The sequence below is a fragment of the Macrotis lagotis genome, chromosome 3 (genome assembly GCF_037893015.1).
Source record: "Macrotis lagotis isolate mMagLag1 chromosome 3, bilby.v1.9.chrom.fasta, whole genome shotgun sequence".
NCBI classification, from domain to species: domain Eukaryota; kingdom Metazoa; phylum Chordata; class Mammalia; order Peramelemorphia; family Peramelidae; genus Macrotis; species Macrotis lagotis.
In genome coordinates, this window is record NC_133660.1 from 19,920,448 (window position 1) to 19,946,297 (window position 25,850).

The following is a 25,850-nucleotide window of genomic DNA, read 5'->3' on the forward strand; positions in this document are numbered from 1 at the left end:
TAAAAATTGTATTTCAAAAATGTAGCTAATTTGTGGAGAATTATATTCATAAGAGGTTCCTAATACATGGAAGGGAAGTTATATTGAATAAAGAAATGCAAAAAAAAAAAGAAATGCAATAAACAATTTTACAAAAAAGCAGAGTCAGTAAATTAGGGAACTGTAGGGGTACTATAGGACCAAGAGCAGCAATATATACCCAGGTTATCCTCTGGGGGATCAGCTATCCAAACTTCAAGAATACCTGAAATCAGATGGTCTACATGTCTTCATTTGAGGGGGAAGAGTTATATATTTGTAACATTACTGAATGGAAAGATACCTCAATATCCAGTTGAATCTTGGGTTTGAAAAGAAGTTTAGGGTCTCACCTGCACTAACAAAAGGATATTTCTTATTAGAAACATGCTTGAATGGTGTGATGTCTATACTCTGTAGAGTACAGACCAAGGGTGTTTTTTCTACCACCTGCTAGATGTCCATGGAAGGCAACTTTTCCTTCCTGAAATCATAGCATGTCACTTGGAAGAAGCAAAGATGGTTCCATATTGTGGACAGAAGCACTTCATCAGGGCATCAGACTGTGACTATGTATTTTGAAAGACACAGAGAAACTTCCAGTGGGAATAGTATAAACTATAGAGATTGTTACAGACAGAAAAGATAAAGCCAGTCTACTAACATTTTCAGAAGATATCCCTAATCCTGAGGAAGGCTTTATATAGAGAACTGGCCTGAGAGTGCCACAGAAATCTGTTATAATATTGCCAGACCTTCCAACAATGACAGGATTGCTGACTTAAAGGCTCTACCTCTGAGCACTTTGGGTATAAGGAAATGGAGCCTTGCACTTATAGTCTTACAGTCATGCATAAAGTTAGATTGCTATACTATTGCCCTGGCCAAATGGCAGCTATAGTAATGTTTTGGGGAAACAGTTCTTTTGAAGTTAATTATCATCCTAATTGCTATCATGTGTGGAAACCACTTCTCCAGAAGAGAATAAAAGCTTGACAAGGATGACATGAACATGACAAGGATGATATAAACATGACAAGAATGACCTGAGTAATTCTAGGACTTTAGATCTGACTTGAACTGAAAAGACCTTGAGACTAAATATTAATTTATGATAATCCACTGGATTAATTAAAGTCATTTGGATAAAGTCAAGAAATATCTCATGACAAGTTATTAGACTCCAACCACTTTGAGGACATTTACCCATTCATTATTCCAAGAAACTATATAGGAGAACAGCCCTCTAGGTGCTAATTAAAATTGAAGAAACTCACAGAAACTATTGGGATAGATGGTCTGGTATCAAATTTGTGCCACTTAGAAAAATAGCAAGACAAAGAAAGGGAGGCAAGGCAAGGCAAGGCTGTTGTGATACATGAGCGACACCATTAGCTGTTCCTTCTGTTACAGTTGTAGAGGATATGATCCTGTATAAGCATATGAGAAGAGAATATAACTATGGTGGGACAGAAGTTGAGGGCTACAGAACTAGTTTCAGGAAAAGGATATGAAGAGTGAGGGTGATTACTCTGATCTCTACAAAGAACAATCATGATGTTGTTAGCCTCAACAATAATGGTGTTGTTAGCCTCTCTTATTGGATTTTTCCTACCATGAATCATTGGACCTTGTATAAATGTGATAGCAAAAATGAGAATGAAGACTGTACTGTTATCCTATAGAGTGACTATTGTGTTCCAGTGATTCTTTAAGAAACATTTGAACAACCATCCATAAAACCTCTTGTAGGTTTGAGCTTTGGAGGTTCAAGTGAAAAAACTATTCATTGTTGAATTAATTGTATAATTCCCTAAAGATATTGCTAATGGCAACAAGGCTATGGACATTATGGGCTTGTGATACCCAGGTCAATCTAGAATCTTTATGATCATTTTAGGTTCATAACATTATACTACAAGCAATAAGCTGGATATGGATACCTGTATAGTCTGACCATCCCTACAGAGTAGGCAGAACCATTTAGGAGACTTAAGTCAGGTTGTTATCACCATGGTAACTTTATAATTCTGGCCTTTGTTGAAGTAGGTGTAAAGAAATTTGAATTGGGGAATTCCTTGGTACCAGAACAGTGGAAAGAGTGGATGAGACAGAAACTTACCTAGAGAACAAATGTCTTCTTGATGCATGAGTGGGATGTGACCAAAGAGTGACTCAATAGATTCTCTTTACTGGCTCCCAACCACTTTTACAAGGAGCTAGAAAATTGTGTGTGTGTGTGTGTGTGTGTGTGTGTGTGTGTGTGTGAGAGAGAGAGAGAGAGAGAGAGAGAGAGAGAGAGAGAGATGTATGATCTCTGAGACATCTTAAGAATATATTGATCTGTTTCCAATAATTCATATTTGTAGGTGTTATGGTGGTATCAATAAATAAAGGAAAAGCACATAAATGTGTTGTCTACAATTGGACAAGAAGACCAAAGTAGAGCAGTACACCATGTCTAGATTTCAAGAGGCCCTGGGTCATCTGTTAGTCAGTCAATGGTTTTCCATAATCTGGTAGTGACTACTCTTAGATTCTAATGGTGGAAGAAGACAGAGAGAACACTGCTATCATCAGGTAGGCATTGCCAGTTCAAGTACATTTCCAAGGGCATCTAAGGGGTACTGTTACTTTATAAAGACTCATGGAGAAAGTAGTTGGAGTCATAAACTACATGCAAGTGTTTGTATATCATAGTAGCAGCAATGTCTTTGGGAAGTCCTTGGAAGAGCATGAGGAGTGTCTGATTATTTTAAGAAAAATGGGAGAAAGTTTTTCCTTGACGAGTTCCAGTTCTGTAGAGCCTCATTGCATCTTAATAATGTGTGAACACTGATTCAAGGAGGGTAGACACTTGTGTCTTGGTCATGTTCAGAGAACCATCAAGACCTAAGGACTTTTCTAGGATTTGTCATATTATCCCAAGATTGTTTAAAACTGTGTACCCTATTGCTAAGTCACTGAATAACCCAACTTAATGATGGATGAAGCAAAGAAGAATATAGACAAGAAATGCTAAATTGTCTTAAAATCAAAAAACCTTTTGGAGGCAGAAGGAAAGATAGACATCAAGTTTTCAAAGATTGGATCCACTGATTCACACAGGCATGTATGATGACCTAAGTTGGCCCAAACCAGCTTTTGGTCTTGTATACAGATGTGAAGGAATTGGGAACAACTCTAAACTAAATAGTGGAGGTCTTGTGAAACTAGTTGTATTTGCCAGAAGCCTAAATCACATGAGACAGTGGCACCTGTTACTCTATTTACAAGATGGAGTTCTTTGCACTGAAATGGGTGGTCATTTAGATATTAAAAGACTATCTATGGATCAGTGCTGATAAAGAAATAGATTTTACTGACTCAAGATGACCACAAACATCGCCAAGGAGTGTGAGACATGCCCAGTGTGTGTGTGTGTGTGCAGATAAAAATTGCATATTTGGAGAATATAAATACCATCAAACATTTTGAACTTGGCTATATTGACTTTTAAATCTCTGAAAGCAGATGGCAGTAATAGATCACATACTATTGGTAGATCATCACAACTTCAAAATTGATTGACAGTCACCTTCAAGCAGGTATAATAAGGTTTCTTTGGTTGCTTTCAATATTTTGGGAAAATATTTCTCAGTATATATGGACTCCCTTCCACGATCTATGCAGACCAAGGCAGAGATTTGGCAAGTACCCGGTTTTCTGGGGAAGGCTCTGAACAACCCCTATTTTTCTTCTTCTTTCAGAGAAGCTGCCTGGAATGTTCATTCTCTTTATTGTGCAGAGCCTTACTTATCTCATTAGTTTCTTAAGACAATTTAAAATCCCCAAAAGACAGTACTTTGCTGAAAGAAATGTTGGCATTGCTTGCCATGAAGAAGAATCACATATGGGCACTTATAAACTGGATATTCCAGCTGCACCCTAATACATACAACAGTACCAAGAATACTGTCACTGGCTTGCCAACCCCTAGATATTTGGGCATGAAACATCCTGATTCTGTTGTAGGGTCTCTGAACATGGAAGGTATCATTTGAAGAAAACACTTTGTATAACCTCTTAAGAGACTGAGTTTTTGAGAACCAAGGGGAAAAAAACAAAACAAACTATACTTGGGACATGTTGAAGTAATTTTAGAATCCCCTAAGGAGTTGTTGGTGGCAACAAGGCAATGGATACACTAATTCTGATATGCCCAGGCCAACAAGGAACCATAGCTAATATATCTCTCAGCTGAGAGAGAGGTGAATAGAAATTTGCCATCTAGCTATAATCTCAGGACAGAAGAACATTGAAAGAAAAAAAGGACATCTTGATGTTTGAATTCATCATAAAGACCTTAAACTGGATGATGGCTGTCTTGTGAGAAATCTTGGCTTTCATGGGACATGTAAGATAGCAGATCAAGGGCAAGTCATTTCATACTTAGCAGGGGAGATATTGTGCAACTTGCATGTTGATAAAAGCAACAGAGGCTGATGGCAGCCTGGAAAAGATGACCCACTGCAATCATTTATTGCCAATGGGTGAGTTAGTTGAACTTTCTTGTGTACAAGTTGAAAGTGATGATCCTTTATCATAGTGACTATAAGCAAAAGTGACTATATGCCTCATGCAAAGTCTATCTGTCTAAGACAGGATATCTGGAATATATTGTTTCAAATGAGGAATACTTTGCATATTGTTCTTTAAGAATTAGTAACTGTTAACCATATGGGATCCTTTAAAAATTCTGGATTTGCAAAGCAGGGCTGTTGTTCTGATAACAATTATGATCAGCCAGTACCATCAACTTACAATGGAATAGGGCCAGAGAGATCATCAACTCGCAGAGCATGGACTATCCAACTACTGATAAGACTAATGTATCATTTCAAGTAAAGCAGGAGAAAGTGCTCCAGATACTAATACCATTGCTTCACCATGCAAAGTATAAACGTCATGTTCATTGATACATATATGAACTGCTCCCTGCCTCTGTTTTATTATTATGATTCTCTTGCATTGACTTGCTTTGTACTATTCTCATGCATATATTATCAGTCAGAAATCATTTATAAAGTGCCTACTATGTGTCAGTCATGGTGTTGGGTTACATTGTGCAATTAAGGAAAACATCATCTCTCCTGGAAAGAGCTTGTAATGGAATGGAAGAAGACTGTACCCAAAAGGGAGCTGAAGAGGGGAGGGGCTGTTAGAGGGTACTTGGCACAGCAACTAATGGGAAATGAAGTTAGCCGGAAAAGTCTATTAAGGAAACGTTGGAAGTAGTTCCTTGCTCTATACTCCATTCCTCCAATTAGAGGAGAGAAGCAAGTATATACTGGATGGATGGTTACATATGATTAGTTTGTCATTAACAAATCAATCTGGCTATTTTGTATAACCTACAATATTGTCACATAAATGTATTATTCCTTCTTGCAAGGCTTGCATTGGTGCCTTGGAAATGTAGGGGAGAGTGGGTGGCCTAACTCTTTAGTGACCTTTGTAGTTATTTTTCCTCCCAGCTCTGGAAATGACAAATTAATTTCAGGATCAGAGGGCAGAGGTCCCCCCATTAAATCTTCTGGAGTTGTTTAAAAACTATACCACATAGACTTTCCCCAAGACTATTTAGTACAAGACATTGAGGAAATTATTAAAAAGGGGGTAGTCCACAACCCTCCAAGCTATTAAGGAGCTAACTAAGAGATAGAATTCTGGATTTCACTAAACACAATTCAGCAGATTTGAATGAGGATGAAAATATTCAAACTGGAGTGAAAGGAGAATGTAAGCTTTGGAGTCCACTGATTATCCCACATATTTAAATATAATTACCTTTGTTAGGTAAGAACATTTTTTGATTGAATGAATCAATCAGAACTACTGTGAGCAGGATGATATGCCTTAAATCAATCAAAGCTATTGTATGATAGATTTAGTCATGGACTAAGGAATTTGTATAGAAGGAAGGAATTGTGTGGGCACCAGAAGCCTGGAAGCAGAGAGGTTGGAGCAAGCATGGCATGCCATTGAACCCTGAGAAGCAAAGATGAGGAGTGAGTCAGTAGCCTAGAAGGATGATATGTAGGGAGCTTGTTAGCTCTTTAGTCATCTTAGAGCTGAACAGCTGAGCTGAGCGAAGATCTGAGAAAAGACTACTTCTTTCCCCATCTTCCCATACCTGAGCCTTTTTACTCAAATCCACTATAATATCATAATAGAGTGACATGTTTTAAGAGTGCAAGAACATGTTTTGTTGATGGGAGAGACTGGAAGAACCATTATCCAGTCAAGTCATTATGGCAGGTGATGGGGAATGCCTGCTTTGATATTCTGTAACTGGTTCTGTTTTGCTAAGAAGCCTTTTGGACTGACTACATAACTTGAAGTTGAACACTTTCCAAAAGGGACTAGACCAAAGCCTCAGACATGTTTCTCTTTAGCTGCTCACTCTTGATTTGGTTGTTGATCCTCCTTCATTTTTTTGAAAGGCAATAAGGTTAAATGATTTTCCCAAAATCACAGAGCTAAGTATTAAGTGTCTGAGGTTGGATTTGAACTCAGGTCCTCCAGACTCTCCAGTCAGTGCTCTTTCCACAGGCTCCTTCATTTTTGAAGAGGACCAATGACAAAACAGGGGAATGTTGTGACTCCTGCATTGAATTGCTGGATCCTGAATTGGATTAAAAGGAGGCAGAGTTTCACAAAGTCATCAACAACAGTCTTTCTTCTGGGGTCTTCAAAGTCCAGTGGCAAGACCAAAAATCAAGACAACTGGCATGGACAAGGATACAATGGATGACTCTGGCATCTTTGGTGTTTGACCAAACACTTCATACCACCAGCTTCAGCTGCCTTCTTGGCTGTAGGAATATATTACTCTCATCTACTTATATCTGTTAGGGATGTTTGAAGTAGACATCCCCCTAACTCGCTGAGAGGTTTGAGGCCTGTTGATTACTCTCAACCTGGTTTAGTCTGCTGAGTTGGTTTTTCTGGGGTCTAACCACTGTGCATATTGTAGCTTCTTGGAACCACATGTGAGAGTAAAGTTGCTGTTTTAGTCCTTTAGTGATGGACAGTGAAAGACTGTTGTAAAAAAAGAGAGACCTTGCGTCTTTTCCCAGTAGTGAGCTACATGTGTTTTCATGAAACATACCTTAGTCCTTTGCCTCTGGATTCTTTTTCTGTTTTAGACAAAGGCACTGGAAAACTCAATACATAACCTTACATAATAATTGCATTGCGGAGAAACAGGACAGCATAGATTGTGAAGCATCTGATGAGGAAGACTATCATTAACTGTGGGGAGAAGAAATCAAGGAAGGTTCCTAGACATGGCAGCATTTGAGTTGGATATTTGAGGATGGACTAAAGTTCAGTCTCTTGGTATTACTTTTGCCAGTTTGAGGCCTATATAGATTGCACTTCATGCCCTCCTTCCTCTCTGGGCTATTAGAAGCTCTTTGCTTCTTCCTTCCTGTTTTAGCTCAGATGATGAGGCATTTCCTCACCCCACTATCTCTTCACAAATTGACTTTGACTAATTTTTGTGTGAAAGATTTTATGTCTTCAACATATAGCTCATCAAGATGACAGCTCCTTCTGGTCAAAATCAACTCCCTGAGGGCAGGATTGTTGAATTCAATTTAGAATTAGAAGAGGCCTTAGAAGTTATTGATTCCAAGTCCTTCATTTTACAGATAACTATGTTTAGTTTTGACCTTGTATCATCAGTAAGTGGCACAATACCTTCTGTATGGTTGATGAAAAGGAGAAGGTAGTAGATAAGTATAAGGAACAGTGTGAGCAGAGGAATCATAGAATGCTAGACTTAAAGGGAGAGAAAAATTCAGACCTTGTAGTCCAATATACATACATGAGGGCATTGAGGTTCTAAGATGTTCAATGATTTGCCCAAGGTCATACAAGTAACTAATTGAGGAGACTGATGGAATAGGGAGCTTGAACAGTATATTCAGGGCCCAATGAATTATCCAGTTTAGTATTCCCATGGACATGCATTCATGTGCTGTGATAGAAATTCGGTTGTCTACATGAATGTTGTATGTAGCCACTGATGTTCTATAGTGAGGAGTTTCCTCTGTAGTGTTAGAAAGTCAATGCAGTCTGGGCATGATGCTTGGGCTAAATTAATCCTTGTCTCTGGATAATCAATCACCATTGGTCACTGCTCTTTGGATGGCTGTTCTACATTCCACACCCATCTTTTGGTGGCTGTTGAATGAGCTGGCGCCTGTGGACGTCACCCAGCTTCCTTTAGGTCCATTAGAGGGTCAGAATTATTGCCCTAGGGGCGAAGGTCACTGCAGGCCCCAAATGCTCTGGACACAAATCTACCTTTCAAGCATGACTGACTGTAGTAATCCCCCCGAGACCTGGGTCTTCAATAGCTATTCCATATGGTCTTAGACATAAACACCCTTTGGTTCTGTCCAGTGGCATAAGTTGCCTTAGCCCAGGACTCACTGGGCTCCCTCACACTGGAGGTCAGCAAAGCCCTAGGGAATTCATGTTGTCTTCCACTCCACAGCCTGGGTCATTTTGGCCTCACATTTTTCCTATGGATTCAGGACTCAAAAGTTATAGTTTCTGCTCAGATTATCCTCTTATTCTACCTGAAGATGGTAACTCCTCTCTCTCTCCCTGCTGTCTCCCTACCTGGTGGGTGGGGAGTGGGGGTGAGAAGAGGACAGAGATTAACAATGAATTAGTTTTCAGTGGATTCTGGCCTACATTTCTCCTACCAAACTTCTTTTAAAAAATTTGAAGGACCTTCCCCTTCCTGGGAACATCTAACCTGTTGACCCAAGTATTCTGTGACTTTTCAAAGTGGACTTCCTTAGTTCTGCTCTTTTGCATTTATTTGGAGATCATTTTCTTCCTTGTCTCACATTTCCTGAATAATTTAAGGCAGGGAAATCACTGTATTCACAATCCTAAATTAAGGATGTTATCAGGGAAATTGTATGTTTGAAAAAAAAAGAAGATGGACTAGTCATATGACATGAATCTGTGCTGTGAATACAAAGATGGCCAAGGCTTATCTGGGCCTGGGCATGCCATTAGTGGGTGCAGATCACACGTCTTCTATCCTTCCTTGTATAATTCTTTTTGATTTCTTTCTGACAGAAGGTAATAAAGGATCTGCATAAAGTACTGGAGTTCTCTATTTCCTTTCTACTAGTTCATGGCTATAAATGGGGTCATTGGGCTATTGATTTTGTCTACCCTATACTAACTGCATGGCTGATCCATTTTCATTCCCTTTCTCTGTACACTTGTCAATGTTTGAAACCTGGACTAGTCTCACTCCAACATATCCTCCATCCATTTGGTAAAGAGGAATAATTTTGAATCAGAGGTCTGGCTGTGCCATTTCCCTGATCAGTTAATTTTATTGTCTCCCTTTTTTCCTTCAGAAGTAAACACCAATGCCTTTTTTTGACTTTTTTGTTTTTAGAAAGATTTTATTTATTTTGAATTTATTTTTGAATTTTATTTTCCCCCTCATCTTTCTTCCCTCCGCTCATCCTTCACAGAAGGCAGTCTGTTAGTCTTTCCATTGTTTCCATGGTATACATTGATCTAAGTTGAATGTGATGAGAGAGAAATCATAAAAAAAGTTTGTGCATATATATATATGTCTATCTACATATATACATGTACATCTATAGTCACATATCCACATAGAAATATACTTAGTTATAGTAAAATAAGAGGGGATATTTTTGAATTATAATTTTTACATTTTGTTTATAATTGTGTTTGCAATTTTGAAGATTGAAAGGGGGTAAAAACAGATCTTTGTAGTCAATGAAAGACAAATTATAGCTCAGTGCTCTCTGTTTCATTTGCAGATGAGAGACTGGAGAACTTTGGAGTTAATGAATCACAAGATTATTTTATGATTATTAGAGAAATGTACTCTGCCTCATCATGATTCAGCCAGCAGAGATGAGATTCTGGTTATATATCATAAGTTGGAGTGCTGTTTCTCAAAGTAAAGATCCATTTATGAACTAGGCACTGTTGGAGAGGTGAAAAATAAATTTTTCAAATGAGTGAAAGTGGGATTATATTTCTGTACCATCGCCTCTTGCTGGGTAAAAATGGTCAGTGAAGACTTCATTTTCTTTGCATTGCCCTCTGCAGTGGGCTTATAGAGAATAAGAAGATAAAGATATTTTCCTGCAATGTACCTGGCACCTAGGAGGCACCCCTTTAGAATCCATCTGTGAGAACTGAACTGGAGAGGCTTCTTCCAATCTTAAACTAAAGATTTATGCCCTTTCTCAAAAGGCAGAACAGTATCTCATCTGGGGACATTAACTGAGCCTCAAGGACTAAAGGTTATATTTGTTACTGAAGGATAGGAAGGAGTTAAGCTTAGGAAATGTAGAACCTAGTGAATAAAATTAAGAGCAGTTAGCAATCCAGTTTATGGAACCATCAGGTAGGATCTTGTGAGGAACCAGTACTTGTCCAACAGAGATTCATCAATGGACTTTGGAAGAAAAACACATAGTAAAGGGAGTGGGCATCATATTCTGAAGTTCCTGTTCTCTGAGTTTTCCTGGCCAATTATGTTTCTCACATTTGTGCCCCTTGACCTCAGTGGTTTTTGCTTACTTCTCCTCCCATAAACTTTGTGAGATTGTGGGAGAGCTTGTGCCAGGTTTTTGGGAACAATGTTATATAATTCTCAGACTTGCTTAGACATATGATAAATGTTTTACTTAAGGTTTAATGGAGATACTTTAAATGACTTTTTTTCAGTGGGAATACACTGATGGGGGCTCATGAGCTACATACAGTATTAGTAGGAAGAGCCATCAGTATTGTCCCTAGAACCTTGAAAGTTAAAGTAGCCTTCCACTCAGAGCAGCAGCAGACAGGAGAGAAAAGTCAGCCCAGAGTGAAAATGAAATATCTTCTATGACTGATCAAGAGAGGAGGCACAATTAAGGACAAGGTTGGAAGCAATATGAGACTAGACCCCTAAGCACAAGCTACAGACATGTACACATAGGCATGTATTTTTATAATATACATACATAGAGGAAGCACAGATTTAGAGGTCAGAGACCTTCAAGTTCATTGAATCCAAACTCATCATTTCACAGTTGAAACAGTTTAAGTTTATAGCAAGTTTAATAGAATAAGCGGAGAGTTTTAGGAAACCATTTATATTATCAGCAAGTGCTGAGGCTCACATGGCCAATAAGTATCTCAAATCTGAACCCAGATTCTCATTACCACATGTTTTTTACTCTATCCACTATTCCACCTGCCTCTAAAAGAGAGACATTGCCTTTCCAAATTGAATGTAATTTCTTCAATGGAGCAATTGTTTTATCTTTGTAACCCAAGTGACTGGCAGTCAGCAGGTGCTGAATCAAGTTTTGTTGATTGATTTATTGCTCACACACGCTGCCTATCTATATTGGCCTTAAGCTCATCTACAACTGGGATCTTTCTTAGATCACAGTGTTCCTTGGTGTGGCATGATAGAGAATCACTAAACTGGCAGGTTTGGATTGTAACAGAAGAGATCCAACTGGGAATTGTAGCTTTCACAATAACTTCCACACTTATACAGCTCATATATCAGAGGAAGGGGATGGTTTAAAAAATATTAAAGGGACCACAAGGAATAAGAGAATTGGAACAACTATGAGTTATGAGGATGATTGTTTATAGCAGAGTAGGCTAGTCTGCAAGGAGAGAAGACTTCAGGATTGAAGATAAAATAGTTCAAAATTATGTAAAGAAAGGACCATGAAGACCTGGCATCTGTGATCAAACTCCACAATTATTTCTCAGGATACAGATGGCTTTCTGCTCTATCTCATACTACATGTTTCTTCCTTAAGGATGTGATTTCTCTCTCCTCACATTCAACTTAGATCAATGAATACTATGGGAACGATGTAAAGACTAACAGACTGCCTTCTGTGGGGTGGGGGAAGGGAAGCAAGATTGGAGGAAAAATTGTAAAACTCAAAATAAATAAAACTTTTCTAAAAAAAAGATGGGGGGCTAGGTGGCATAGTGGCTAGAGCACTGGCCCTGGAGTCAGGAGTACCTGAGTTCAAATCCAGCCTCAGACACTGAATAATTATCTAGCTGTGTGGCCTTGGGCAAGCCACTTAACCCCCTTGCCTAGCAAAAACCTAAAAAAAAAAAACAAAAAAGAAGATGGGCTGAGGGATAACAGTTAATAAACACCTAAAAATCTAAAAAAAGAGACCTGGGGTCTGAATGCAGCATGAACAAAGATATTTTTGAAAAAAATAAACTTTATTTTTTCAAATAGTGAAAATCTGTGCTCTCTCTCTCTCTCGCTCTCTCTCTCTCTCTCTCTCACTCACTCACTTCCCTGTCTCTCAATTGGAAAACTAAAAGAAAAACAAAATGTTTGTAACAAACATACAATCAAGCAAAACCTATTCATGCATTGGACATGTCCAGAAAGCTGTGTTTCAGTCTGTAATGAGTCGAACACCTCTCTGTCAGGAGGTGATAGCATGTTTTCTCAGGAGTCTTCTGGGATTACATTTGATTATTATTCTGGTTGGTCTTCAAAAGTCTTTCAAAGTTGTCTTTCTTTACAGAGTCATTCTAATTTTGTAAGTTGTTCTCACATCTGTCCACTTCTACATCAGTTCATACCAGTCCTCCTTGGTTTCTCTGAAACTGTTCTCTTCATTTTTTTTAAAGCAAAGTAATATTCCCTAACAATCACAGATATCACAAGTTGTTCAGTCATTTCCCAATTGACAGTCACTCTCAGCTTCCAGTTCTTTTCCATCTTAAAAAAACAGCAAAAAGACTTTTCAAGCCAATTGGTGATGATTCAGTAGAAAAAAATATAATTAGAGTGTACCTTTTAATGAAAGAACAGAGAGGCACAGTTTGGGAAATAAAAACTGGAGGAACAGTCATGTTGAATTATGATCATTTGGAAGCACATCATAAGCTAAACTGAACCCAAAGTTAAAATAAGTCTCAGGAAAGATGGTGGAGCCTGAGAAGAAAGGCAGGCTATGTATGATGAATTGAAGAGCCACAGGATCTTACAGTTGGGAAGGCAGATCTTTGACCGACTAGTCACTAATGCACTGTGATCTTGGACAAGTCACTCTCTCCTCTCAATCTCAGTTTTCCTGTCTTCCTTCTAGGCACAGATTCCTTCTTCTCTTGCAAAAGCAGTCTTAGATGACTCATTATTTGTGTTTTCTCTATCTTTAATTTTCCTTTCACTATATTTTGTTGTTGTTCATTTATTTTTCTGTCATGTCTGACTCTTCATGAAATGGAGTTTCTTCATGGGGTTTTGAGGCAAAGATGCTGCCATTTCCTTCTCTAACTCATATAAATGAGAAAACTAAGGTAAACTGGGTTAAGTAGTTTGACCAGGGTGACCAGGCTAGTAAATGTCTGAGGTAAGATTTGAACTCAAATATTCCTAACTCTAGTGTTCTCTCCACCGACCCAGTGTTTATTGTGCAAGGAACAGGTAGAATATAAACTCTCTGTGGTATCCTCACAGCTTGATCCATAATAGGTTCTTTTGAATGGGTCCTATTTGAAAGCCCTCTGGAATCTTCTCTATACTATCTGAGTTTTCGTGTTTCTAAGAACCTGATACATTTAATTTTAAACCTTTGGAAATTTTTTTCATTTGGTGGTGAGAGGAGAACCATAAGTACTGGGTTAATGCATAGTGTCTTCCATATTTAAAAACAAATATGGGGGCCTCCATCAAATATGGTCAAGGGGATGGATAATCCATTTTCACATTGTGGAGACCATATATAGAACCAATGATATTTGAAGGTTCTCTTCCTTTGGGTAATTCATTAATAGAATGATTGCTCAAAGTGATCTCTGGGGAGGGAGGAAATTTAAAAAATTGATGACATCATTCACCAGGCTGCCATTATTCCTCTCTCTTTGAGGACCAGTCTTTTGGGTTTTATCTTGTTGACATCCTTGATTCACCATCTCTAGTGATTTCTGTACCCTGACATCAGAGGTCCCATGATCATGAGATTTTCAGGTAGTGGGGTTCTTAGTGATCATCAAGTCCATTTTTCCTTCCCCTAACATTTGAGAGAGACCAGTGGGGTAGAGGAAGGAGAAATGTCCTAAAGCTAGATAGTAGATCCCAGGATTAATCTCAAAGTGTCTTACTTCATACCAATTTCTTCCCACTTATATCAACATAATTCTCTTTAATTTTGGTAACTATTCATGAAGCTAATATAGTATCCTTTGGAGGGTTAAATCAATTCCTTCCTTCTCACTTTTGATTTTTGGAAGAGGTTTTACCCTGATCATGTCAATTAATGATGGGGTCTTCTCCAGTTGTTTGGGTTCATATCTTGTTTCTGGTTGCAGAGGAGAGGACCAGGCTTGTGATTTTGCAGAGCCCTGGTTCACTTTAATCCAGTTCACTTGCAAGATTTGCTTTGAGAATGAAGGACAAAAAAATGCTGTAAAGATGAATAGAGCACTGCTTTCAAAGACCCTACAATCCAGGAGTAATTTCCTTGCTTTTACCTTACCATTTCCATATCCCCACTCAGTGCTTAAAAATGTATACATTAATAGATACTCTATGATCTGTATCCATCTTTATCTCTGTATTTATCATCTCTCTGTGTTCACACACATCCATATATATCTGGATTTGAACTCAGGTACTCCTGACTCCAGGGCCAGTGCTCTATCCTCTGCACCACCTAGGCACCCCCACATTCTTCTCTTGGTAGTTTCATCTGTAAAATGGGTTTGGTGCCACTTGCTATCAGTATTTAGATTATTGTAAGGAATGTCCTTATAAAGAAAAAGGAATGAGAAGTTTTAGCAATAATTCAATCTGCTCTTTTCCTTTCTTTTAACAAATCTTTTGAAAATTATAAATTTGACAATTATCTTCAAGTACAAACATTTCAGTATATGTTGAAGAGAAAAAGGAATATAAATGAAGCTGTGAGACTGTGATATCTAACTTTTGAAAAGTGTAAATCAGATTTAACTCAACCCATACCACCCTGCTTGTCTCTGTTGTATCTGGGCCTCATCCCAAGGATTTTTTTTTTAAATTAACTTGGGGGGGCAACCACTCCTATTTATCTGTGTGGTAGGACTATGTTATCTTTCCTCCTAGGAAGGAAGCTCACTGACCTCTAGTCATACAGCTGGTACCTTCTATTTGTATATTATTTTAGGGTTTCCAAGAGAGCTTATCCATGCAAACATTGGTCTAGAATGTTGCCTGAAACTCAACATTGAGTTCTGGAGGCAACAATGAACATCTCCTGTGATCTACATCTCGAACTTGGGCTGTAGGGATACCCACCTAACTCACTCCCCCCAGGTCTTTTGCCTAGACAATGGGCATAGTCTCCTGACTGGGGTCTCTGTGTCCAGTATCTCCAATCCATCCTCTACATAGATGCCTCATTAGCATCCCTAAACTCCAGTTCTGACCATTCCCATGTCTTAGTTCAGCAGGCTTCCTTTTTTTCCTTTTGCCTCAAAGATAAGATTCAAATTCATTTATTTTGGCCATTCAGTTCCCTTACAAATTTTCTATCTAGATCCATTTCCCATTATTTGCCCTTGGTACACTCTGTATTCTAGCTAAACTGACTTGCTTGTTGTATCCCACGATGATATTCCTTCTACTACCTCTGGGCCTTTGCATAGGCTGTTCCTTATGCCATGACTTCTATTCTTGGAATGTTTTCCCCTTTCACCTCTGTCTATTGGGATCTGTAACTCCATTCAAAAGTCACATTTTCCTTATTCTCTTGATTTTTAGAGTCCTTCTTCATCCCTGAAATCAACTTTTATTTACTCTGTGTATGTATATAAATATATTATATTTACTCATCTGAGTTCTTGTTGCTTTCCTCTAATAGAATGTAAGCTCCTTGAGGGCAGGGGCTAATCTTGTTTTTGACTTTGCATCCCCTGGCACTAGGCTTATTGAATTGAAAGGAGACCTTAGTTCTACTGTCTTCACCTCATTGCAGAGACGATGTGGTTTACCATACTGCCTCCCTTCACTTCACATCATTTCATTTCATTGGAGAGGAAATGTGGGAAAGTGGAAAGACTACAGGTTCTGTGACTGGAATATTTGGCCTCAAATTCCAGCTATTAGTAAGCGCTTAATAAATGTGCTCTCTCTCTCTCTCTCTCTCTCTCTCTCTCTCTCTCTCTCTCTCTCTCTCCTCCCTCTTTCCCCTGCACTTTCTCTCTTTCTCCCTTCTTCCCAACTCTCTCACCCCTCCTGCTCCTTCTCTCTTTCTCCTTCCCTGTTCCTCTCTCCTCTCCTTCCTCTTCCTTTCCCCAATATCTTTCCCTTACTATCCCTCTCCTTCACTTCTCCTTCTCTTCTTTCTATCTCCCTTCACTTACCCCTACCCCTCTGATATATTTCCTAACTATGTGCCCATGGGTAAGCCAATTGATCTATTGGAGCCTCATTTTTCCTCATCTGTAAAAGTAGCTTGACTGATCCTTGTATTACCTACCTCACAGGGTTGTTGTGAGGGAAGCCCACTGACAAAGTAAGTTGTTATCCTCATTATTAACTCAAAACTAATTTAAAAAAAAGTTGCTCCTCACCAACAGCTTGGCCCTTTGAGTCAAAGCCAGGCAACGGAGGAGCTCCTCGCACTTCAGTTTCCAAGGAAGGCGTGTCAGCGAGATCAGCCATTCTGACCATCATGTTACAATCCCATTGGCCTGGAGTTCTCCTTGGTTCTGAAACTTTGATGGATGTAAGATAGTCTGCAGAGGGCAAGGAGAACTCCAGGGGCCTGGGGCTCCCTGTGGACCATGTCAGGACAGAGTCCAAACGGCTGAGGTGTGCCAGCTTCAGCTCTTCATCAGCTCCTGGAGACACCTGCCCCCACCATATTCATCAGGGGCTGGAGGCAGCAGCATGGACAGGTGGGTGAGCCCCTGGAGGGAGACCTGGACCAGGCCCCAATGCGTTCCATCAATTTGGTCTGCTCCTTGGTACTTTTTGGTTTTGATGTTCTACTTTCCTTTGGTGTTTATTATGATGGTTTCTTTTAAAGATGGATTCTTCACCCTACTGTCAAGCAATGAGCATTTATTAAGCGCTTTTAATATACCAGCACTGTGTTAAACCATGGAGATACAAAGGAAGGCAAAAATAAACACCACCATGCCCTTATAGGATTCATATGCTATAGTGTAGGTGTGGGGGGAGAGAATATGTCAGTCATTGGACAAACACCAAATATATGCAGAATACACAAAGGCAGTCTCAGAGGATGGAACATTTGCAGGTGGGAGGACCAGGAAAAGCCTCCTGCAGAAGGCGGGATTGGAGTTAAATCTTGTAAGAAGCTAGGCAATCTTAGTGGCAGCAGGAAGGAGAAAAGCCTTTGTTGACTTGGGTACAACTCAGGAAGAGGTAGAGATGGCAGGTGGCATGTCCTGCCTGACAGAATGCAAGTGGACTGAGGGAGTTGGATTATAGAGTAAGGGGAGGAGAAAAATTTGAGAATATTAGAAAACCAGGATAGGACAGGAATCCAAGAGGCATGGCAATGGAGCTGGAGTCCCCCATGCAGAAAGCAATCTGTTTTCTTTGATTATATGGTAAGAGGATAAGGATGTTATTAGCAAAGGATGAATGATGACCCATGAGTCATCTGAAGAAGCATTGCATCTTAATCATGAACTCAAAATGGAAGCAGACTTTTGAAGCTGTGTGTGCTGGGAAAAGAAGGAATGATGGGTTTGGGGCAAACAGGATTATGAGATTTTTAATATGAAAGAATAATAAGGCAAATGATCCCAAGCCTCAGTGAGAGTATGGTCCTTTGTCATCATTAGCTACTGCCATGCCTATAAAACCCTAGCCAAGTGAAACCAGAAAGCACAGGGCAGACAATCACCAATGAAGAGAGGCAACTAGGAGAGTCCATTGGTATACAGGACCACAGTGGTCAGAAGGTCCAGTTTGGAGCCTTCATCTCAGTCATGAGCAGTTTCATCTGAAGACATGTTGAGAAAATTCTCCTAAAGAGAATTCTATTTGATCTTCTAAATAGTCAGCCTGAATACATTGCTAAATCACCAGAGTCTCTCTGGTAATTTCTCCTTTCCCTGAACATTTGAAATGGACTTGTCCTTTAAAATGAATAATCAATAGTTCTCATTTGCAGAGTATTGCCTGGCTTACAAAGTATTTTTTGTGATAAATGTCCAAGTCAGTATTCAGTGATTTTTTTTTCCTTCTGTATATCTGCATCAACTAAGAAAGGGACTCCAGAGCTTTTCACTGTAGACTCTTACCCTGTCCTTGGTATGGAAGCCAGACTGCATTACCTCACCCTGAAAGAAAGACCAGGGCAATGACTTCATCTGGTGCTCTAGGATTGGCTTATTGCCTGCATCCCAGAATTCCTGAGATGGAAGGGATCATATAGGTTGAATTGTCTTTTTCAAAGTTGGTACTGCATATCTTAGGAGGCAGGTCTATTGCCTTTTGGGGGGGCATAGTTTCATAATTTTGCTTCATGTTACACACATATATACCTGCCTGGTTAGACTCTGTTGGAGCCAACAGGTGACACAGCTGCCCTTAAGGAAAAGGGTTATTTGAACAGAATTTATAAAGAGGTGAAATCAGAGCCAGGAAAGTGGTGGCACTGTATCTCTGACTCTACAAAAGCCAGGAAGGGGTGAGGTTTCTTAGTATAGCAATGAAAACTATAGGTTATCTACCTTCTTGCACAGGACAGCCAGAGGAAGGGAGAAAAGAAATAGAAAGGTTTTGGCAAAAGGAAAAATAGTCAAATGGAGTCAGGGCAAATAAGATCTCATCAAAGAATTAAAAGATGGAAGTGGGAAATGATGCAGGCAGCAGAGTTCTGGAATTATAGAGACCTGGATTCAAGTCCCACCTTAGACATACATAAGCAGTTATTTAACCTCTCAATACCCAAGCAACTCTCAAAGACAGGAATTAACATTCCCCCCCGCCATGTAGTCTTTATTTAAAGTTATATAAAGAGATACCACAAAGTGAAAAAATATATTATATATAAAAGCAGCATCCTTTGAGAGAAGGGTTCTCTCTCTTGCCTCCCTCTGGGATATTCATACAATGCTTTGTATGATAACAATTTTCAGATCACCTGGGGCCAGATTCCTAACCTCTGTCACCATATTTTCTGCAGGTTTATTTTTCTCTTGTTATTTTTCAGTCTGCTAAAGTTTACAGACCCCTTTTCAGAGAAATGTTTTTAAATGTGTAAAATAAGATGGGATGATAAAGAAATGCATATTAAAAAGTCCTCTTCTAAGACTATAAGTTGTAGATGAGTTGCTGATCAGAATCTGTATGAAAGAATGGAATTTTCACCCTAAAATTTTCTTACATTGATGAAATTACAGGTCAGCACCTCTCCATTGCAAAAAAAAAAATTACCAGGAAAAAGCATGCATTGTAGAATTGTGTTCTGTTCTCAACCCTATCCTTTTATGACTGCATGACTCTGGGCAAGTCTCTTGTTTTGGGGCCTCATTTTACCCCCTCTAAAAAGGGACCTTTTAGGTCCCATTTGAGTTTGATATTTAGTGATTCTTTATTTTCATGTCCCAAGAGGATCCTATGTAAAAATAAGTTTTTTTAAAAGGCATTTTAATAAAGCAATATCAATGAAATCTAGAAAAAGCACTCAGAATAAAGATTAAGGAAAGAGATCATTAAAATAAATGTTTTGGCCTTCATTTTGAGGAAGAAGGAATAGGATACATAATGAGCCACTTCTACATCATCTGTGTGATTTTGGGGAACCTATTTTTTTAGGAAAGCTTTTATTTATTTTGAATTTTACAATCTTTCCCCCAATCTTGCTTCCCTACCCCCCCCCAGAAGGCAGTCTGTTAGTGTTTACATTGTTTCCATGGTATACATTGATCTCAGTTGAATGTGATGAGAGAGATATCATGTCCTTAATGAAGAAACATAAAGTATAAGATAGCAAAATTACATAATAAGATAATGTTTTTTTAAAATTAAGGGTAATAGTCTTTGGTATTTGTTCAACTCCACAATTCTTTCTCTGGTTACAGATGGTATTCTCTATCATAGATACCCCCAAATTTTGCCTGATTATTACACTGATGGAAAGAGCAAGCCTATTAAGGTTGAGCATCCCCCATGTTGATCTTAGGGTGTACAATGTTCTTCTGATTCTGCTCATCTCATTCAGCATCAGTTCATGCAAATCCTTCCAGGCTTCCCTGACTTCCCATCCCTCTTAGAGTTTTTGTACTTGTAATATAATTCCTGGGTGAAGTGCTGGGGTGTAGGGGACGAGAGAGAAAGAATGTCTAGCTGGCCACCACAGCTTTGTATGGTTGCAATTGCATTATGGTTCTTTTCTGAGTTGTTCATTCAGGAATTGACAAATGTAAGTCTGAAACTTGGAGAAGAATGGAGGAGATGAAGGGAATGGGTTTTATTGTTGCCCAAGTCTACATTAAAAGGGTTGAGAGGGGGTTTTAATTTTAAGGGTCTAATACTTTTTGAAAAAATGTCAGTTTTATTTTATTTTATTTCTAGCTTCTCTTTCTCACCTTCATGTTCTCCATTCAATGTAAAGGCAAGAAATACAAAGGCTTTATGAATATGTATTATCTATATGTCTATCTGCATATACATAACTATACTTCATATATATAATGCAGACATATATATCTCCACATATATATCTACACACACACACACACACACACACACACACACACATATATATTCCTCTTATAGGGGAAAAATGTCTTTGAGGAATACACATTTGTACTTGTTATTTTTTTGAAACATTTTCCACCAAAAAGGTTTAATTTAAAATAGTGCAAGTGACTGAAAATTTCTTTCCAAATGATTATGAGACCAGTTGAATTCTAGTTTCATTCGTTTCCCTCTCTTCCTCTTGTCCCCCCACTGCAATCCATTTTTATTCAGCACAAATGGCTACTCCATCAGAATGATGAGCTAGTAGTAATCCTTATGTCAAATGTGAATGTTTCCAACTCACAAACTGACCATCTTTTCCCCACCAACTGTTCATAAACTGGAGATTCCATTTGTTTAGCTAGATGTTAGAATTGATGAAGTTGCAAACATGCTGTCTTTGTCATTCAAAAAAAGTGCATACCTCTTCCAAAAAAGGAAGAGGCAACTAGGTGGTGAAGTGAATAGAGCCTGGTTCTGGAATCAGGAGGACCTGAGTTCAAATTCTCCTTCATTAGATTTCCTTATTAGATATGTTTTTAAAAAAACAAAACAAAAAAAAGATTCAATTTGCATTCCATATGCAAAAGTTCTCTATCTGAGAATGGATAGTATTTTTCATCATGAGTTCTTTGGAATTGTTTTAATTTTAAGGGTTTAGTAATTTTTGAAAAAAAGTCAATTTTAGTTTTTAGTTCTAGATTCCCTCCTTTTGCAGCATTGTTTCCACTCAACCAAAAACCAAGAAATAGAAATGTGTGTACACACACACACACACACAAACACACACACACATATGTATCTTTGTTCTGCTCACTCATCAGGTCATTGTTTTGATCAGGGTTATAAAATGCTAAAAGAATATAGGCTCCCCCAAATCATGCGGCTGATATATAAGTAGCTCATTATATACCCTATTCCTTCCTCCTCAAAATGAAGGATAAAACATTTATTTTTAGCCACCTCTATTTTTTTTTATTTTTGCAAGGCAATAGGGTTAAGTGACTTAACAAAGGTCATACAGCTAGGCAATTAAGTGTCTGAGGTTGGATTTGAACTCTAGGACTGGTGCTCTATCCACTGTTCCAGCTAGTTGCACCCATGCCACCTCTTTCCTTAATTTTTATTCTGAGTCCTCCTTTCTAGGTTTCATTGGTATTTCTTTAATATATATATATATATATATATATGTATATATGTATATACATATATATATATATATATATATATATATATATATATATATATATATATATATATATATATGGTAAGTTATCAGGTCATTGTTTTGATCAAGGTTACAAAGTCTTTCACAATTGATTACTGTTACTTTGTAAATTGTTCTTCTCTTCCCTTCTACTTACTTCCCTTTACAACAGTTCATATAAATCTTCCCAGGTGTTTCTGAAACTATTTTCTCCATCATTTCTTTCAGAACATTTCTTACAATGTTCCATTACATTCATATGCCATAATATTCAGTCATCCATTGTACTATCTACCTCACAGTGGGGTAGTGAAGGGTAGTGAAGATTAGATTCTCCAGGTAGCTGTTTCAGGTCTCTTTACAAAGAAATTTTCTCTGAATAACAGATCAAATTTGTCTTTTTTGTTGTCTCAGGAAAGACAGGATGCAAGAATGAATATCTACAACCAATAGACTTGTGGCTTTGAGAATTCTATCAGAAATGATAAATATATAAAACTAAAAACTATTCTCCAATAGATAAGTGATGAAAGATATGAACAGGTAGCTTTTGAAAGATTTGCACACCTAGATTAGATATGGGGAAATGTTACAGATCATAAATATTACTATTAGAGAAATGCAAATTTAAATGACTTGAATTATACCAAACTCCATGCAACTTGAATGAGCGAATATAGGGAAAGTCAGTGTTGGAGGGGCTGTTGGAAAACAGACACCCTAAGGCATGTTGGTAGAATTGGTCTGATTATCCTTCATTTTATTTTGAAATTAGATAATAATTATTAATAATAGTAATTATGATAAGCATTTATAAAGTGCTTTAAGGTTTTCAAAAGCTGTATATATATATATATATATATATATATATATATATACACACACACACACATATATATATATATATGTCATCTGAATTAATCCCCACAGCAATTTTGTGAAATAAACCCCCATTTTACAGATGTGAAAAGTGAAACTGAGACATTTAAGTGTCTTGCCCAGAATCAGCTAGTGTCTGAGGCAAAATTTGAACTTGGGTCTTCCTTGTTCCTAGTCCAGTGGTATAGCCACTGTGCCACCTAGTTGAAGAAACCCTTGCATGTTCTTTGACCTAACAAAGATAAATGATAAAAATTAAGATCTGTAATATATGGACATTTTCATTTCAAAACTCTTTGTGGAGTGAAATGCTCATTGCAGTGGTGCTTCATATGGGGGTCTAACAAGGACACCAATTGTCTCTGTTCCTTCTGCAAATCCTGGAATGCAATCAATCTCTCCAGGGTTCAGCACTTCCCTTTGGGACAGGGCCATGACAAGCAGGTGTTTGCTTTCTTGCTTCCTTCCAGAGTTGTAATCTGCCACCTGGCATGGATTATCATTGTTTACTTAACCCAATGTCCATCCAGGACCAAACTTGCTTTGATGATTGGGTGAAACTCTTCTTGAGAGTGTCTATTTGTGGAATCTTTAAAACATCACAAATGCTGCCAAATTCTTAAATGTTATTTTCATTGCCTTTTCTAGCTATCCCCCCTTTAAATCTAGACCTTTCATTTTGGAATAAGAAGTCATTTAGTCTCCTAGAAAAAAGACAGCTGTTTAGGAAAGTCAGATCTCTGAGGGGTCACTCTGGGGCTAACACCAAATTATGGGCAAGTCATTCGATACCTGAAAAAAATCATGTACTCTTTCCACATGTTCAATTCCCCAGAAACTCTGTTACCATGGGCAGAAGGCACAGATCGAGTTAATCCCAGGATTGAATTTAAGAACAGAAAGGCATTAGCAACTTGCCACCTGCTCAGAAAAATGAAACCCTCTTCTTGTATGTTTCTGGTAACTTGATTAGGACAAAGGATTTTGGATTTGGAGTCAAAGATCCTAGATTCTATCCTTACTTTTGCCACTTGTTGCCTGTGTGACTTTGGATAAGTCACTTCATCTCACTGGGCCTCAGCTCCTTTATCTGGAAAACAGGGTGGACTAGTTGTCTCTAGTATCTCTTTCAGCTCAAAACTTATAATTCTCCAATTAATGGAGGAATTTTCTCTTCTTCTTTTCCTCTGGCTATCCACCTGGGTGCTGAGGGGCTACCTAAGGTAAAGTCTGAGATGGATCAAGAATTCTTTTACTAGTGTACATTCAATGGGGGGATGGTGGTGAGGTAGGAATTTATATCAACATTCTGAGGCATGCCAAGCCTAAATCTTCTATTCCCTAGAAGTAGTAGGGGCACAGTAAAGTTGAAAATAGAAAAGATAGGCTATGAGAAAGTAATGACCTATTGGTGAAATCTTGGGGTCCTGAGAAAAGGCAAGGGAATGGAATCACTGGGGTGGGGAGTATATTTCCTATCTCCATGTTGGTACCTTAGAACCAATTCTTACTGGGCCTCATTTTTTCCATCTGCAAAATTGGATTCTGAACTATATAGTCTCTGAGTTTTCTTCTAATTCTAAATCTACCATTTGTGAACCTATGAACCCCGAAAAGGAATCGATGACTCAATTATGCAACTGATTTGTGTATCTTTCTTATCATTTTTTTCCTCTTTGTTATCTGGATAGCCAGAATTTTGCTAATTTTACACTTTTGAGGATGACCCTGCGGACTGAAAGCTAGGCTTAGGGTCAGGAAATTTAGCTTAAAATGCTACCTAGGTTCAAATGAGCTGTGTGACCCTGGAACAGTCACTTAATCAATCTCAGACTTGGTCTTTTTGTCTATAAAGAAAATACCTGTCCCAGAATTGTTGTAGAGATTGAAATAAAAAATTTCTGTGAAACACTTTAAAAACTTAATATGTTTTTATGAAATAGCATAAGGGAATGCTAATGTTGAAAAGGGTTGTCTACTTTTTTTATCATAATCTATGAGTTTACAGAAACCTCTGGGAGATGTTATGTTAACCTTTACTTCACTCTATCCATGGCTCCCTTGCTAGGATATATGACTAAATAGAAAGAAAGATTAGACAAACAGATGACACATAGTTGGATAGACAGATAGATGATAGATGGATAGACAGATGACAGAAAGATGGATAGACAGATAATAGTACATTTAGTAAACACTGGTCTGTGCCAGCCACTGGGTTAAGTAATGAGCAAACCACAAGGAAAGAACACAACCCTCAGGAAGACAAAGCATAAAGGGGAATTGTAAAATTCTATGTGGTTGTGTGGGGAAAGGATAAGGTAGTTGATGAGGTAGGTTATAGAGTCCACAGTGGGATTGAAGTGAGAAGGATGGCTGGAGCCCCCTCACAAAATAGGGATCCCATCCAGAATTTCAACTATCATTCCAGTAGGTTATAGAATAGTCATCTGATGGCAGGCAAGGGAGCTGGGGAAAGATGGTGCAGTGCTCAGAATGCAGTGAGCCAGGAGTGAATATCACAGATAATATGCCCAAACCATTGGGTCATGGTACTTCCTGTCTCTTGACAGGGAACCAAATGCCTGCAGTTTTCCATTTTCCTTATTATTGTCTAGAATTCCATTCCTTTGGCCAGCATTCCTGGCCTTTTGCCTTGAGAAGAGGAAAAATGCTATTCCTTAATATTGATTTTTTATATGTCTTCTCTCCTTTGGGTTTACTAATGATCAAATTCTGTCTAGCTCTTAGCCCAGTACTGGCACATAATAGGCACTCAATAAATGCTTGTTGTCTTAGGCATATGGGACAAGAAACTTCTTTTACTGCATCCCCATTAAAATTTCAGAATGTTTTTTGATTTTTCAGGCTAGGAGCAAAATGATTGGCACCCATCCAGTCTTTCATGACCAATGGCATACAGCAAAGTCT

General features: G+C 38.4%; 1 protein-coding gene and 1 pseudogene across 1 annotated transcript in view; both read left to right on the forward strand.

Moving 5' to 3' along the window:
* LOC141517116 (small ribosomal subunit protein eS19-like) overlaps positions 1 to 18,090 on the forward strand; it is a 31,997-nt pseudogene extending 13,907 nt beyond the window's left edge.
* NRG1 (neuregulin 1) overlaps positions 1 to 25,850 on the forward strand; it is an 887,736-nt gene that overhangs the window by 115,951 nt on the left and 745,935 nt on the right. The gene's annotated exons all lie outside the window — the stretch shown is intronic.